Source organism: Ambystoma mexicanum, chromosome 3q (genome assembly GCF_040938575.1).
Source record: "Ambystoma mexicanum isolate Mex_15411 chromosome 3q, UKY_AmexF1_1, whole genome shotgun sequence".
Classification (NCBI taxonomy): domain Eukaryota; kingdom Metazoa; phylum Chordata; class Amphibia; order Caudata; family Ambystomatidae; genus Ambystoma; species Ambystoma mexicanum.
The window spans coordinates 1,072,307,578-1,072,323,891 of record NC_090926.1 but is presented as its reverse complement, the minus strand read 5'-3'; the positions used below and the strand labels follow the sequence as shown (position 1 = coordinate 1,072,323,891).

Genomic DNA, 16,314 nt, shown 5'->3' with positions numbered 1-16,314 from the left:
CACATTCCCATTCATTCACTACCATAATCTGCTTGTCAAGCGAGCTCAGAGACCTGGGGACTTAGATATTTAGAAAAAACGTTTTTCAAATACAGGTTAATTCATTATTGGGCATAGGTTAAGATACAGCTATTAATTGCAGTTTTTGATCCATTGATAGACAGGCTCAACTGTGTGTTGATACGATACAAGATACATTGGCTAAAGAGGCAAAACTTTTGAGATCATTGTGTGGACTGGAATGTTCATCTGATAAACAACAAAGAGGGCTCTAAATCTAAGGCTTAACTTGCACATTAAAAGACTAGATCACACAAAGGCACATACCACCATGGTCAAAAGTCTCGTTGTGGGGGTTAAAGACCGGTTGTTTAAACATCATTTAATCTCTGCTGCTCTGCTTTGACACTATGAAGGGTTGAGGGGAATCGACCTTTGCGGTGTAGTTCTGCATTGCACGAGGAGACTGGGCTTTCAGAGACAAATTTTACATACAGGCATTTTGCACGTGGCCTATTACATTATATTCTGCTTATAGTTGTTTAAAGTATGTTCTAGTTTCTATCTGGCTAAATGTTCTCATTATTACAACACTCATGATGAAAATATGTTCTGCACATGCGGGCTTAACACACATTGTTATGTTACGTACATACTGGTCAGGACGATTAGCTGCTGTATTGGTTCTACACAATATCATGCATGTATTTACATTGAATTTAAAATGAGGTAGCTCTGTGCTGGCATAAACAGTTTTATGTTCTGTTATGCATTTTGTTTTTGCAATCCATTTCTATTAAACGATGTCATACTACACGTTAATACACATCACTTTCTTAAAACTCAATTCTAATGTTAGGACTTTTGATTATACATATGTTATACAGTACACTAATATGCTTATTCTTCTACAATTCTTGCATTATTCTGCATAAAATGAGCAGTTTACTCAGATAGCATGGATGTAGACACTTTGGCGTTCTTCTATCAAGGCACAAACAGTGGAGCATACTTGAGGGTCACTTCTAGTTTGTTTTGATCATGTTTTAAAGAATATGGGGGATGGCATTCTTTATGGCCAGGGTCTGTTGGGTGTTGGCCAGGTTTGTAGAGATGGATGACTTCTGTGCTGGCCCCTGTGCGTGTCGGGATCAATGAAGTAAGACAGAGTTTGTTGCATTCTTGCGGCTAGTCTCTCATGAGAACCGGACAACTGCAGAAATGGCAAAGGGGAGAAGGTGGGAGGGAGTAGCTTGCTCGCTGTGTGCGCCTGGCTGGGAGAGCTGCAGACCTGTGTTTTTAATTTCACAACTGTCCTGCCATTACAATATGGAGTCTGTAGCTCACAAAATGGAGTCTCATTTGACTCTAGTCTTATGCTGTATTAAGTGGGTCACAGTTCCTAGGGGTATTCCCGTACAAGTGCGCCGGGGCCCTGAACCCAAAGCAGCCGCAACTGGGCCTACCCAGGAAGTGTAAAAAATGGAGGGAGATGGGGGATCCAAGACCCTCTCCTCCCACACACAGGTCTGAGAGCCCCTCTGCTGATAACAAACACGGCCAAATAACTAGTTCTCTTGGAAGATGCCCTCTCAGAAGGGTGTACCACCACATTTAAGCTCACTGTACCTTGGTCCGTTAGTCTTTGGAAGGTGGCTGGAGCTCCATGTAAACCAAAGGGCAAAACCTTAAACTGAAATAAATATATAGGAGTAGAAAAGGCTGTCTTTGGTTTATCTATTGGATTAACTGAGGCTTGCCGATTACCTTTTGTTAGATCAGTGGTGGAAAGCTACACTGTATCCCCCAGCCTATCCTGGTCATGGGGTAACTTTCAAACAGTGACGCTGCATTAACCTTTCTTAAGTTGATATAAAACTGGTTTGGCAACCAACACAATAAGAGCATACCAAGGGCTTTGTGAAGGTTCAATAATATCTGCCTTCAACATAGCTTCTAGTTCTTCTTAAATAACTCTTTCTACTTTCAGGGATTTTATAAGGATTTTGATGAATAACCTTTGCTGGTGGGATATGATGATATATTCCCTTAACTCTTCCTAGTTCAGGTAAATATGAGGAAATTGTTGTAAGTAGGTCTATTGGAGCTTTTTTTTTGGCCATGTCTGAAGTTATAAACTTGTTGGTATGATTCTCTTCAGTTAACAGGCTGGTTAAGATTACTGACGTGTTTTAAATAGGGTTTTCTTGCCACACTTTTAACCCCTTAACTGTAAATGGGTCTCGCCTACTCTCGCCTCCACGCCCCTCCCCCTCGAGTGCAAAGCCCTATTTTAGTGATTTCGGTAAGTCGCCATTCAATCCCTTTTAACTTTTTTGTTGCATGTGATATCTCGGCCAAATTTGTCCCCTTTTCTTTCCACATGTAGGCGGTCTTAACACCACCAAGGAATCTTAGTTTGCTGTATGGGGTGAGAGAGAATAAACAAAAGGGAGCACATTTTGTGTTTTTTCAGAAAATGCCAATAAAATGATGTACAAAGGAGCCTGTGTTTTTTTTTCCTTGTAAGAGCTAGGAACCAAATGGTTTGCTGTGTTGAATTTGCCATTTTCCAGGCTTTCAAGAACCGGTTGAGTGGAAACCAAAAAAATGTTTTTATAAGGTTACCCTCAGTTTTGTGAGATGTAGGCGATGTTGCTCTTTTTTTCCAATAGGACATGCGTGGACGGAATGGGAGAGAACGGCAGGAAAGCTGATTGAGAAGACTAAGGCATACATTTCTGAAAAGTAGACAACATGTCAAGTTTAGGAAGGGGTGATTTGCGCAGGTCGGGCATATGTAGGGAAAATTTCCTTAGTTTGGGGAAAAATAGGAAAAATGACAGATACAAAAAATTTGGTGGACATGTAAGGCAATGGCTTCTGTGATTATTGACAAAAGCAATGCCCCGCTATATTCCCACGACTCTTCCAGTTAGGAAATCCCATATTTTTCGTAATGTTTCACAAAACGAGTAATACCACAAGCCAAAAACTGACCCATGGTACACAGGATGCTTATGCTGACGGCCTAAACATACGTACTTTGCATGTGTAAATAAGGAAAACAAATGTGGTGAGGAATGGCAAGCATACATTTTCTGAAAGAGCACAGGAAGACCTTTTGAAGGTTAGGTAACTTGTGCAGGTTTCAAAAGCATAAAGTGCCTAAAGCAGCGACTAAATGTAGGCCACATTTGGGAAATGAAAGGGTTGTGTGACAAAGTGCAACAGCAAATGCATGAAAACCAAGAGAAAACAACAAATGTCCTACCGTCCTGTGTTGCCACAGGTGTCCCGTAGAAAACGGTACCTCATGTGGGTGCACCTACCTGGGAACAAAGGGAAAAGGCTAAACCACTGGTAACCCCCAGTGTTTCAGCAAGGCATATTTTGCGGGAATTTGCTCTTGTGGACAACATACGGGTTTGGGACTTGGGTGTCAGTCACCAAGGAAAACGGGGAGCCCCATGCATTTCCGAAAAGAAGACACCTGTGGGAATCCAGTGTTCTGACTTGCGCGAATCGCTTCAGACTATATTACCCACAAGCCCCGGCAAAGTCTGAAATTTGGCAGAGAAAACACAATTATCAGACATTTGCCGCCTCCAACCCCCAAAACACACCGCCAACAGCACATGCCCTACCTTCCCGCATTCCCATAGGTGTCCCGACGAAAACGGTACCTCATATGTGTGGGTGCACCTACCTGAGTGTTAAGGGGAAAAGGCTAAACCACTGCTATCCCCCAAAGGGTTTGGGGGAGACAACCTACAGATTTGAGCATGGGGTGTTGAAGCCACCAAGGAAAACCCCATGTATTTCTGAAAAGAAGACAATTGTGGGAATCCAGAGATCTCACTTGGGTGAATTGCCTTAGAATGTATTCCCTACCAGCCCTGGCAAAGTTTAAAATTTGGGCAAAAACACAATTTTCAGACATTTCCCACCTGGAAACTACTGAAACGCGCCACCAACACCTGTCCCATCGTCCCACATTCCCAGGATGAAAACAGTGGATGCACCTACTGGGCAGAAAAAGTGTTGACCATCCACAAGTCCAACGGCAGTCCCAGGTAGCCTCGGCAGGGTCCCTGTCTGTCCCCAAGGGAAATTCTGTAATGCTGCCTAGCCAGAGCTCCAGCATGGTTAGGGGTGATGTGCCAGGCCTTGAGCACCTGTCTCCCATGTGTGTCGACCATCCCCAAGCCCAGACTGAAGCTCTGACTGGGCACCGTTACAGCTTCTCTCTCCGGGAAAGGTCGGGGACCCTGCCGGGGCTGCCTGGAACCACTGCTGGGCTTGGGGATGGTCAAACCACATGAAACGGCTGTCCACCGCCAGGGACATCACCACCGACCATCCTGGAGCACTGCCTAATGCAGAATTTCCCTCACAGCTGCGGGGGGAGAGGGCTGTGCTTGAGGATGGTAAACACGCATGATAAAAGGACGTCCAAGGCAGGGGGACATCCCCTCCAACCGTCCTGGAATTCTGGCGTTACAGCTTTTCTCTTCAGAGGCATTGGCACACTGGCGGGGGCTCCCTGGTGGGGAAAAGCTGTAACACAGGCCATCAAGAACTCCAGCACATCTGCCCCCAGGAATGGCAAACCATACTGCTGCATGCTTTGGGTGGCCATTGCAATGATTTCTGGTGGACTTCTGCCCCCCAATGGATGGGGGAGGGGCATATCATGTACAGCCTTCCTAAGGCCAGGTTGCACCTGCAGTTTGCCCCCAGGGAGGGCTACATGAGATGTCCCCTATCCATTTGGGGTGGGTGGGGGAGAGGGCCACCCCCTTTACACTAAAAGCATCCCTGGTGGTGTAGGGTGCCCCCGCACCAAAAACATCTTTTTATTTTTTATATTTTTGCTCCTTCGCTAGGGGCCGATGGGCACAGTGCCCATCTGCCCCCAGGTCTGGTGGCCCTCTCTCTCCCCCCCCCAACCACAAATGGATGGGGGCATCTCATGTACCCCTTCCTAGGGGCAGAATCTGCCCTCTGGGAGAGCTACATGAGATGCCCCCCATCCATTTGGGGTGGGGGGAGAGGGCCACCCCCGTTTCCATTTGAAACATCACTGGTGGTTTAGGGTGGCCCTCCACCACCTTGTTTTGCTGCTTCCCTAGGGGCAGATGGGCACGTGTCCCCATCTGCCCCCAGGGGGAGCAAAACATGCTGCCCCACGGTTTGGAGGCCATGGGGGGAGGGGTCCACTTACATTTTAAGCTGCCCCCTCATCCCCCACTTCAAAAACAGATCCCTGGTGGTCTAATAGCATTGCTGGGCACGGATCAAGCGATCCACGCCCAGCAATGCTTCAAGCAAGGTGTTGTTGGAAAGGGGAGACTCACCCATTTCCATCGACACCTCCCTCGATCTCAACGGCACAATAATGCCGGAGATCGAGGGAGAAAAAGAAGGAAACTCGCCTTCCCTTTCACTGCAGCAGCCGTAAATTTACAGCTGCCACAGTGAAATTTACGTCCAGTTTCACGTCCGCATGCATTACGCATGCTGACTTGAAACTGAAGGAAATCCAACCCCCGGGCCGTGAGGAGGAACCTCACATAGGCCGGGGGTTGGATTTATAGTTTTGTGCGAAACAGCAGTGCCAAAAAGGACAATATCGCTCGTCCTTGGCACTTAAGGGGTTAAGTTAGTTAATATGATAAATGTGAGTTATAATCTTTCAGTCAGCTTGTAAAATATTATAGTTGGAAACTCCTGTTTGTTTCATAAGGACCATGCCACCTGGAAATTCGGAAGAGGGTAGTAAAACCAATAATTTTTGACCTACATAAAAAGATTAAATCACAGGTTTCTTATCATAGTCTTTCTGATGTTCTTGATCCCAGATCATACTAGTCTCAGAAACACTGAGCTGTTTCTGATAAGGGTATGGTAGCTCTTTCTGGTCACTCCCCAGACCCCCCACCCCACCCCTCACCCCCCACCCCCACAGTTTTCGCGTAACATATAGAACACATCTCTTGGTTCTCTTCCATATAATATTTCAAATGGGGAACTCCAGTAGAAGACGGAATAGTTTTTCGAATGGCACATAGGGCCAATAGTATCACAATGTCCCAGTTCTTCCCATCTGCTTATACTAGTTTTAAGATGTGTTTTTGATTTCGATCTTTCCACCAAAACATCAGTTTTGGGGTGACAAATGGAGGTGCGTTAAGTGTTAATCTGAAGGGTCGCCTTAACTTCTTCGTTAACGTGGATCCCTGATCAGTCAACATTTTTTTTTTTTGGGAATCAAGTTCTAAAGAAGAAAGGGAGTAAATGTTTCAAGATGAGTATTATTTCTTAAGGGAAAATCCTCGGGGTAATGAGTTGCATAATCTTGGATTTCCAGTTTATATTGATTTCCAAGCTTTGAGGTTTCTAGAGGACCCACTAAATCAATTCCTATCCATGAAAAAAGGATTTCGATAATGGGTAAAAGTTGAGGAACTGGAGGAGGAATTTGAGTACTGGTATTCTGCCATGGTACATGTGCTGATAAAAGTTATATCAGTATACATTCCAGCCCAATAAAATCTTTTCACAATTTGTGCCTGAGTTTTTCTGGTTCCCAAAGGACCTCCCGTTAAATGTGATTTATCTCCAGAACAACATTCTTATTGCTTTTAGGTTCTCAATATGTGACCGGGGTATACCTGCTGGCCTACATCTCCTCTATATAATAATCCAGTCAGTGGCACAGGGGGTGGTGCATCGTCCATTCTTTTCCCTACCTACCTCTTCTGATTATTATCTGAAGAAGGGGTTCTGTTGGGATCAATTTGTTGAGCAAAAGCGAAGTCTGGAATAATCTCTTGCTCTTCTTCAATTTTGGGAGTATGTTTCATTGCTTGTTCCAGAGGAGGCTGTATCTGCTTTCCCCAAAACCCCTAGTTCCCCTCTCGGTTTTATCACTGTTCTTCATTATTTGAGGTTTTAGGAAACTGAGCTTTCTCCAGTATCCCTTGAGCTATTCTTTCTCCTGCTTTAATTTGATATGTCTTTTTCCCCATTGTTTTGCATCAGTACTTTTAACAGGTCTCCTGTAATCTGGGTCAATTACTCCTGCCAGTATGTCTAGGCTGTAATGCCAGGCTAGGCCTGACTTGGAGGTGAGTCTGATGAAGTACTAGGGGGAGGAACAAGAATTATGTCTGCGGCTATTAATGTTCTGTCTCCAGGTTTTATCAATTAATCTGTTACTATAGATAACAAACCCTATAGACTGTTCAGTAGCAATGGTGGAATCTGAGGCTCTTTTACGAAGTATCTCAAATTTAGGGTTCCCAAACTTGCCAATTGAGTCGGATTCCAATTCCTGATACCATATGTGAGATCAGAAATGCACAACGGACACAAAGGTATAGATTTCTCACATAAAGCCATTTTATTAAATAAAAATGGGTGAGACAAATGCCTACCTTTCCTTAACCTAACAAGAATGTCCCTGCCTAACAAACTAAGGCTAAAGAAAATGTAAACAATTGTGCAAAAGTATCTGACCCTCACACTTGGATCACAAAATCCTTATACAAGGTTAGTTTGGCTGTCTTAAAGTCCACACAACAATTTATCAATTCAAATTCTAAAGTTGTAAACAGTAATCCTTGTGACCAGGGTTGAATCCCCCGTTCCCTGGATCAATTGAGGAATATCAAGTTCTGTTTTATAGACAGTTTTTTATACAATCCTCTAGTTCCGTCCAATGTAGTACATTTTTTAAATTAAATATAGCCCTTTCCTTTGGTACAGTGAATGTCTCTTTCAAAGGCTGGTTCACAATTCAAAGCCATTGTTTTTTCCACAACCCCCTGCTTGGTAAAACAAGTCTTTTCCTCCAAACCCCTCCTTCTTGATAAACCAAAGGTCTTTTCTTCCAGACATTAATTCATAAATCAAATAAGTGTTCCTTTCTCCATAGACCAAACACTTGTTAGCATATCATACTTCTTCTTTCAAAAGAAACCCTTTGGTCAGGATAGTTCAACTATTACTTTTCTGACATGCCACAGTTTATCAAGATAAGGTGATGGGAGTTAATACTACTTTTTCCACCACCTCCTTTTTACCACAACCCAATGCTTTAAAATGATCTTCTTATTCCAGGTTTAATCTCTTGTCGGGATACAACTCCTGCTACTCCAATTTGTACTCTGTGGTAATGCGTGTTTCAAATTCAACTGCTTTTCTTCACTGTCTACTACTTCTGGCTGTCCAGGGGTTAAAAACTCCCAGGACCGCGAAGCGGAGCGAAGTGGTGTGCAAGTGGAAGCAGTCATTGCAGTCTGTGCTGTCGGCTGAGGCAAGGCGGGGAATCCTGCCGCATTATTCATCTGTTTTATCAGGTAAACCCCCATTGACTCGAACTGTGACTGCTTCATTGACATTCTTGATTGCAATCTGAATCAAGTATAATGAAACTTGTGAGAACCGTCATTGTTTGCCACTGTTTGTAACATTTGGAGCAAGCTTTGGAATACTTTGGTGCTTCCTCTGCACGCTAGTTATAGTTGGGGGAGCCGGCGTGAGTGAGGAGCAAGAAGTACCTCGCGTAACGACGGTGTACTTCATAGCCCTTTTTTAGCCACGCGTTCTCAGCACATATTCTAGCTCTGCGTGGGAAGCTAGAGAAGGGCTGAGAAGGGCTGAGCGGCGACTGCAGGCTCTGTAGCCTTTGAGCCGCTCAGCTGCAGTGTTGCTCCTCATCATCGTACACGCTGTGGGAGGGGCGCTATTTGGCGTCTGTTGGGGCTCACAATAACTGAGCTGGTCGGCTCCATTGTGAATTGCCTATCTGCTGCAAAAATGGGCAGAGGGTTAAGCAGCGCATTTGAGCAGTGTAGCTTGTGAGCTGCTCTGTCCTAAATACATTTTAGCGCTCACAGGTGGGGTTCGTTTTGATACGTGTAGGAAGACGCAGCTGCTCTCTTCCTTGGTAACTCCTCCTGCCTGAGGATCTCTGAACATTGTAGTGCTCCAGTCTTTGAGTGTGAAGCAGACTCATGAAATTGAGGAGTACCCCACTACAGGATGATCCAAGAGCCCCAGAATGGGAGGACCCAGAACTGAGAAGGATTCAGTTGAACAGTGGCGCTAATTGTCCTATAGATGTGCCTGGCAGGGGCCAGGCGATGGAGGTGGGGACTCGCGGTTACAAATACAAGCGTTAGTGCATATAACCCCATGTCTCCCCCTTGTCTCCACTCCTGTCAGATGTAAGGGGGCCGGGGGCCTTGGATCCTGAGCCCACCCTAGCTGGTAAATTGGAAAAAAGGTTTAGAATGCAAAACAACTACAAAAATTCAGAAAAAAAATAGAAGAGCATTTTGGGGCAAATAAAGTGGTGCCTAATGAATTAACATATGGTCCAAGTAATATATCATCAAGCTCCCTAGAAGATGTTTGTCAACTGGCCAAATGTGTCAGTTGCCCCTCAGCTCTGGACACAGGTGATCCAACTCTGAGTCATCTGAATCTTACAAATACAGAAGACAACCAAGAACTTGGAACTCCGGTACAGGCCCGCCAACCGGTCGAATTATCTGTTGCTATCAGTCCAAATGTGACACAGGAAGAAATTCTGGTTGAGGGGCCGGAGTCGAATGTCAACTCATTAACCGCACTGTTATGTGTTTGCTGGTCTCCATTTTTGAACTTCTGAAATCCGAAGTGCAAATTCAATCTGGAACCATGATGGAATTAACAAAAGAAGTAGCCGCACTGGACAGCTCCGTAGCAGGCTGCTGCAATGCCGTTAATTCATGAGTATTGCCGAAATTACAGTTGATGCAATTGGAGTGCACTAAACAGGGTTTGGACATTTCTGCAATACAGAGGTCCATTGCAGACATTCACAAATCTGAAGAGGCAGATAGATCCCTTAAACAGGATCTTTTGGCCCAATTGCAATTGTACAATCATAACTCACAAGAACAGTTGGGAAAAGAGCCTATAGAGGCAGATCCTACAATTGACTGTGAATCATCTCTTTCAGCGTCCACACTGGAAGAATTCATGAGACTGGCAAATGTGAATGTGGATCCCTTCCATGGAGTCGCAATGGAGAAGTCTTCAGCAACTAATACCAGCAGTCAGCTGGACTCTCAAGAGGCTGCATTAGAAGAAGTGGGTGTCTCAAGTCCACACCAAGACAGGAAAAAAATGAGAAAGAGGGCAGCAAGACGGGCCAAAAGAATTAAAGAAATTAAATCTCAAAGGAAAAAGGATAACTTGGAGAAAAAGTCAAAAAATCAGAGTGGAACAAAGCAAAATAACTCGGCCACCAACTCATTCTTAAAGAAAGTTGGAAATAACTATCCGACTCTGATAGAGGATGATATGGAAATTATGGAATTAACATCCCCCAACAGCTCATCTGTTAAGAGGGGGGACCCACAGAGGAATTGCAATCACGTAAAATCCTCTCAACTCACTGATGAACACAAAAAAAAAAAAAGCAGGCATCACTAAAAAGGTCGACCAAAGTATGTTCACGAAAGGATCCCAAACAGAAAAGTTCCCTGACAAACCAGAGATGGCCCAAGTACTGTCCAACCCAAAGAAGTCAATTCCTTTGGCCCCTATCTTTCTGAAAGCTAAACAAAAGACAAGAGCAAATGCGTCACTGAATGATAATGATCCTACGGTGTTGAGGAATCTTAACATTAAGATTGCTCCTATCTTCTTGAAAAAAAAAAAATAGCCCCCAACAGAACTTTACAGCACCCAGCGAATGTGAGTCAAATGACAATACAAATGTGAACAAGCGAGTCAGAGCCCAACCATATTCACCTCTAGACACCATGGTAAAAGAAATCTCGCATAGTGAGCTACAGGGATTACAGCGTCTGGAGGCAAATTTGGCAGTTGAAAAGAGCAACACATGTGACATTATGGATGCGAGCTGGAATAGTGGGGAGGATGTAAGAGCCCACAGATCTGAAATCGGGAGAGCAGTAGATGCTTACATGCAAGGCCTTTCTATTCCTCTACTAATAGATCCAGCGTCATCAACCACCCATTGCAAACTACTTAATGGTGTTGACAAAATCACGGGGAGTGTGAAACAAGCCCAGAAGGGGCCGGAGATGGGAGGGTCTGTCCCTATGATTCAAGCAACAGTAACATCTGTGACTCCAGCCGCAAGTTTGGATGTAAACACCCCTAGGGTGCCCCCCCCCCTGTGGCCGGCTCTGATCTATCTTCACCCCCCACAATTGAGCCTACCCATTGATTTTACAAAGGATGTATTGGCGCTGATTCAAGATGCTTTAGGGGATTTGGCACCCAACCTGAAAGAGAAAAGAAATAATGTGACCTCCACCAAGGGCATTAAAACACAAGGGACTGTGGGAATGGGGAAGGTTACTCCTCGTGTGGCACTGTGTTCCATGATTTTGAAATGTAGACCTGCTCCATGTACTCAATACGATCTGAACCGAAGAGCAATATTAGCCATCTTTTCGGATATACCATTGCTGGAAGATCTATCTTCAGCTGACTTGACTTTGGTAGAATTCACATCCAATCAGAATTTAAATTCAGTACGGGTGTGGATGCAATCTAGAGCAATTCGTAATCTGATATGGCAAGCGAAAAACTCATTATTTGATTTGGGCTTTCTGCTCGACTTAGAAATCAACAGTGTTTTGGAGACGGAGTTGTCAAGCAATATGGAATCTATGCCAAGGGCAAAAATTGTCACAGCGAATTGTCAAGATTTAAAGCGGCCATTGAAGGATAGGACTTCTTGTGCATGCAACTGCAGCAGTAATATGAACTAGCTATCTAACCTGGCAAAGTTAACCCCTCTTACCTTGGTCAGCTGGAATTCGCGGGGTTTCAAACATTTGCTAAACAATGATGAGTGGCCTAGGCAAATTCCATATAATTCTGCTGCAAGAGACTTGGCTGCTAAGCCCCATAGTCTGGTCAGGTTATCAAATACACTTGAATCCAGCTCGGAAGCCCGCAATAGGCAGACCCTCTGCGGGTCTATTGGTGGCGCTGAAAGACGAACCGGGATCATCATCGCAGGTGTGGGCCATGCCGAATGCATACATGCTACTTGTAAGGACGGTAATTAATGGTGACAACTATGCAATTTTGAATATATACTGGAACCCAGTAGCCATCACAACTGAGTGTTTCTTTAGGGATTTGAATAAATTATTTGAAATAGTATCTGCGGATGTTAAGATTTTGTTCTTCATCTTAGCAGGTGATTTGATTATGAATTGCTTAGCAACAAATGGGGCGCAAAAGAGTGAAAAGCTGGTATATGGAACACAATGGTCACTCACAGGAACTTGCAAATGTTGACTGGAGCATTTAATACAGACATCCCTCCTGCACCAACTTGGAAAAGAGGAAATTCTGTATCCACAATTGATTTCATCTATGTAAATTGTGCCTTATGGTCAGCAATGTGCTCCTTTTGTGTGTCTCCATCTGTAACAAGTGATCATAACATCTTGTGTGCCACTTGGCAAGTAATGGCAAATGCGAATGATATCAAACATAAGATAATTGAAGGTGGTTGCTTTGTGGTAAATGGCGGCAAGAACCGACTCTGATGGTCGGAGAACGCCCTGTGGCATTTTAATCAAATTTTATGACTCGAACACCTCAACTAACTGGCAAGCATCAGACATAGGTTTAACATATTCCAATACAATGCAATTATATAGCCACCAGAAGGCTGTGAATTCCAAAAGAGAAAGGCACATCCATGTTTTTGATAGCTCTATATTCATTCGGAAGAGAGCATATCGTGCTGAAGTGAGAACTCTGGCAAAGCTTCCTCTCACCATTAGATTGACTCTCATTAAAAAAAGTCGCCTGAATTACAATAACTGGGTCAAAGGACATCGAGCCAATCTATATCAAAAAGATGGTGCAATTATGTTGCCGACTTTGGCTGATAAAAATATCACAAAAATGTGGACAATAATAAATCAAACTAATAACGCCCGCCAATTGGACCTTCAGACATCGACAGTTGAGGTACATCAGTGGGTAGATTACTTCCGATCCCTATATGCGTCACCCGTAAACACGGTCTCGACATTAAATACACGAGAGGTGCTGAGGTTCTGGCTACATACTGACCAAAAGGAAATAAAACGCCTAATTATGACATCAAGCAACTCGAGTGCAGTAGGGCCTGATGGGATTTCAAACTCTCTGATGAAAAAACACCCTGAAGTCTGGAGCTCAATTCTCTACAAGATATTTTCTGCAATAAACAACCATTAAAAATTACCAAAAACATGGACGGATGCAATTACAATTCCGATTTATAAAAAGGGTGACCGTCAATTACCAACGAGTTACCGACCAATTTCTCTATTGGATGCACCTGCGAAAATATTTTGTAGAATAATATTAAAGGAGCTCAATGAGTGGGTAGATCAAAATAGTCTAAGAGACCCATTCCAGTCAGGCTTTGTAAGGGGCATGGGCACAATACCGAATATCTTAGCACTCTCAATGATACAATCAGAGCAAGTTGATGGTGGACTCCCCTTATATTTGGGGTTTATTGACTTTAAATCCGCCTTCGACTACATTGATAGAGATATGCTTATAGCTAAGCTAAGGCAACATCCGTGCCCAATGTCCCTTATAAACTTGGTGATCTTACTACACTCCTCTACCTCTATGCGAGTTAAACTCAATATGGGCGGAAGATTATCACCAGCTATCCAAACATATAGAGGAGTGAAGCAGGGCTGTGCTCTTGCCTCATTCTTATTTAACTTCTTTATTTTTGATCTAGGCCCTGCACTAATGAACTGCGTAGCTGATGTGCCTCGTATAGGATCTCAAAAGGTTGCCTACTTACTATACGCAGATGATTTGGTATTACTATCCCGCACTCCCATAGGCCTACAAAACATGCTAAACCAATTAGGTTCATATGCAACATCAAATAACCTTGTGATCAACACAGCCAAATCCCAAATTTTAGTGTGTACTAACTAAAGTTGCCAGATATAAGTATCTCGGAGTATATATTGAGCACAAGAAAACCCTAAGTACCATGACAGCTGAAATTAGGGTTAAACTTAGTTCTTTGATCTCACAATCTAAAATCATGTTAAGAAGATATGGGAAGTTCACCGTGAAACACATTGTGCTCTTTTATAAGGCCAAAGTAATTCCAATTCTGCTATATGGTGTCGAGGCTTTGGTACCACAAAACCGCAAATTCTGGCATAGCTTAGAAGCTAGATTTTGATCACTCTCCCCAGGTACACCACTGGCCATGCTGCGATATGAACTGGGTTTGGTCTCCTTATATGCCCATGTATTATGGAAGCAGTGTGCGCTTCTACGGAAAATGCTGGATGGTTTAGGGAGGCCTACCTTTCTAAATGTACTAGCCTAAAATCTATTAACTGCAAAAGTTGGTATGTCGAGGATGTGGAGAAGTCACACGCTTAATGCGGCTGCTGATGCCTCAGTATCGATTGAGCTTCTGTTGACTAATCCGGATCATGCCAAAAATAAAATTTATCAAGCAGACTGGATTTTCAACATGGAACTTTGCACAAAACTTAAAGACTTTAACCTCAAAGCTTTTGGCATCAAAAGGTATGGGGTAATAGCAGAGTATCTGCTGAAATTCCCGTCGCATGCATGCCGGCAGAAATATCTAAGATTCAGATTCAATCAATATGAGACAAACGAGATCCTGTCTAGAAGAAAAGTAATATCGAAGTATTAGAATCTCTGTCGTCACTATAAAGTTAATGGACAATGTGAAACATTACAACATCTCATCATTGAATGCCCACATTACATGACATCAGAGTGAAATGCTTCGGGGGAAAGTTGTCGGTTCAGAGTGGCACCAGTTCTGTGCAAATATGGAATCGTCTGTTTTCTAATCCAAGAATGACTATACAACTTGCAATTGTGCAATTTCTTAATATAATTTTCCCCGGCTCGAATTCTGCATAAATTAATTCAAAGTGAATGATGATTATCAGTTCTAAGTAATTTCAAGGAGGGCTCTCACTTTCACTTTGTATCATTCTGTTTATTTTGTTTTATGTGGTTTTATTATGTTTACTTGTTTGATATTTGCCTATCATGGGATGTAATTATTCGTTGTAAAGTATAAGATGTTTAAGTATGCTAAATGATAATGTGTATAAAAAATTGAAAAGTTGGTTTACCAGCTATAACAAATAAAAAAAAATAAACTGCTTTTCTTGATGGTTTTTTGACTCTTCACAGAATGTGTTAAAGTAATTTCTTCTCAAACTGATGTTCCTCAAAAGAATGATTAACCACGTCTTTTGGCTCTGAGCAATGCAAGTTACAATTCTCTCCCTTTTGCTCTTGTATGTAAGGAGGGCTTTGCTCCTGTAGCCTTTGGTGTCTAGATGTGTACCCTCTAGGCGTTTGGCAATGCTCGTTAAAATGTACTCCCACTTGACATCTCTTCTTTTACCCAATTTGCCTGATTCTCAATTTTCTTTGGCCTTGGCAATGCGGGCTACAATGTTCCCCTATGTGGAATCCCTCAATAGGAGAGATGCTCCCAGTTTAACTTAATCCAATAGTTCGATATTCAAAATGCTTTTCCTCAACTAGCGGTTTCCTTCGGAGCGCCCCAGGGTCACCTGCTTTAGGCCAACACACCGGTATGCCTTGGGGTCTCCATCGGACTCTCTGGCTTTGCTGCGGTTCTCTTCAGGGCTGATCTTGCTTTTGACAGCTCCTGTTGGTCTGCCAACGCATGCGCCGACCTTCACTGGAGCTCTCCCGGTTCTGCAGATTCAACACCAGAACATTTTACAGCGTGTATGGAGCTTCTTTCCCATAACAGCGTGGGTTGCTTCAATACCGCTTTCTGGTGCCCGTCCTCTGCAATGCCCCAACTTCTGCCACACTTCTCACACAGCATTCTGCAGCTGCCACAATGCCAACATCAGCTGCTTCTTCTCTCTGCTGCTTATCACTCTCACTCTCTCTCTCTCTCTCTCTCTCTCTCTCTCTCTCTCTCTCTCTCGTTCGAACCTGAAAAACCTTTAAATGTTTAATGGTCAAGGTCAGGTGTTGGTCATTAAAACAACTAGACCGCTCACAACACTTTACAAACTGAGCCACTCTTCCTCATCTCAGCACTAAGTTAATAATGTTATTTGTTTTTGGTTCAAAATTGTCAATTTCACAATAGGCCATTAAGGCTATAGGAGCATAGATGTCTCCCATTCCGCTCCCATATGATCCTCCCATAGAATACCACCTCCAGGGTCAGGATGAGGTAGCAGCTGCCTT

General features: G+C 43.5%; 1 protein-coding gene across 2 annotated transcripts in view; it reads left to right on the top strand.

Moving 5' to 3' along the window:
• RFNG (RFNG O-fucosylpeptide 3-beta-N-acetylglucosaminyltransferase) overlaps positions 1-16,314 on the top strand; it is a 282,630-nt gene that overhangs the window by 51,417 nt on the left and 214,899 nt on the right. The gene's annotated exons all lie outside the window — the stretch shown is intronic.